At 52.9% G+C, this 1684-nt stretch overlaps 1 pseudogene; it reads left to right on the plus strand.

Moving 5' to 3' along the window:
- The first annotated feature begins 403 nt into the window (after positions 1-403).
- Positions 404-1213, plus strand: LOC136463507 (histone H3.2-like; annotated as a pseudogene).
- The last annotated feature ends 471 nt before the right edge of the window (positions 1214-1684 follow it).

Raw genomic sequence — 1684 nt, forward strand, 5'->3', positions numbered from 1 at the left:
TCAAAATCCAAAAAATTTTGGATCTAAACGAGGCCTAAACAAGGGCTAGTTCATTTCCATAACCTTTGCCGCCGTTGTCACGTCTGTACTTTTACCGGCTCCTTGCCGTTTCATTTTCACGGCCAAACCGCGGTGGTACCAAAAATACCCTTCACACGCTGACCCATAGGTCCGTCGATCCTCCCAACTCCACACCAGCCAATAGAAACCCGCCGTCACCCACCACGCGGATCGCTACGCGGGCCTCCGGGTATCCGCCTCATCTCACCGTCCATCCCATCCAATCCGACGCCTCTTCATCCACGCGCCATGCCCCGAAAAATTTCCGGCTCCCGCTTCCTCCCCAGCCTCCCTCCCACCTACTACAAGTACTCGCCCCGCCCGGTCGCCTCTCATCACTCTCAAGTCTCCCAGCAAATCAAATCCTCCCCAAATCCATCTCCTCCGCGCCAAGCAGCGAATCCCCGATGGCCCGCACGAAGCAGACGGCGCGCAAGTCGACGGGCGGCAAGGCGCCCCGCAAGCAGCTGGCGACCAAGGCGGCGCGCAAGTCGGCGCCGGCCACCGGCGGCGTGAAGAAGCCCCACCGCTTCCGCCCCGGCACTGTCGCGCTCCGGGAGATCCGCAAGTATCAGAAGAGCACGGAGCTGCTCATCCGGAAGCTCCCCTTCCAGCGCCTCGTCCGCGAGATCGCGCAGGACTTCAAGACCGACCTCCGCTTCCAGTCCTCCGCCGTCGCCGCTCTGCAGGAGGCCGCCGAGGCCTACCTCGTGGGGCTGTTCGAGGACACCAACCTCTGCGCCATCCACGCCAAGCGCGTCACCATCATGCCCAAGGACATCCAGCTCGCGCGCCGCATCAGGGGCGAGAGGGCCTGATCTCCCGTCGTCGTCGTCGTCCCTGTTGTTGGATCCTTTCCTCTGTGTCTCTGCTTGTAGAATCCGTGTTTCTCTTCGGTTCCTTCTGGTGGCATGCTACTAGTATCACTGTGGTGGTGTTCGTAGTGCACTGATGCTTCTGTAATGGTGGTATGTCCTATCAGTGGAGATGAAATGTGCTTCTGAAATCCTGTCTGAATGTAGTTGCTGCCTTTTGCATGTTTAGTTTGTGATTCGGGTTTAATGAAATCTCTTGTATAATGTGGTATGGTTTCCGTTTCGTTGGCTTTTGAGTTGTCAAATTTGACCTATGTACTGTGCTTGGATAAGTTCAGGTGTGAATTTTGTGCTGTATTTATGGAATTCAGTGGATAGGATTTTGCCAATGTCAAAATTTGTCAGGCAACCACAACACTCAGGCTATACAATCCACAAGGGGAACTTATCTAGGGAGGGATTGAGTGAATCCCTCCCATGTCACTCAAACCCCTTGGGGATTATATCCCTTTTGACTAGGATTCAGGAAGGGATTAATCTTCGCAAGTGCTCGTATACAAAGCCCTGCACCAAGTGCATTATCTCCTAGTCCGACTACATAGAAGAAAGTGGATATTTGCACACTACAGATTAGCAAGAGTCCAAGCATTTTTTTTGGAACTAAGAGTACAAGCAGCTAACTATACCTAACTAGACAGTATGGCAAAGATTGTGAAGTTTCGGCAAACATGTCATACATTTCCAGATGGTCAACAGCTCGTTGATCCATCAATAGCAAGGTCATCTTTTCACTTTTCAACACTTTAAGC

This window comes from Miscanthus floridulus, chromosome 7, assembly GCF_019320115.1.
Source record: "Miscanthus floridulus cultivar M001 chromosome 7, ASM1932011v1, whole genome shotgun sequence".
Lineage (NCBI taxonomy): Eukaryota > Viridiplantae > Streptophyta > Magnoliopsida > Poales > Poaceae > Miscanthus > Miscanthus floridulus.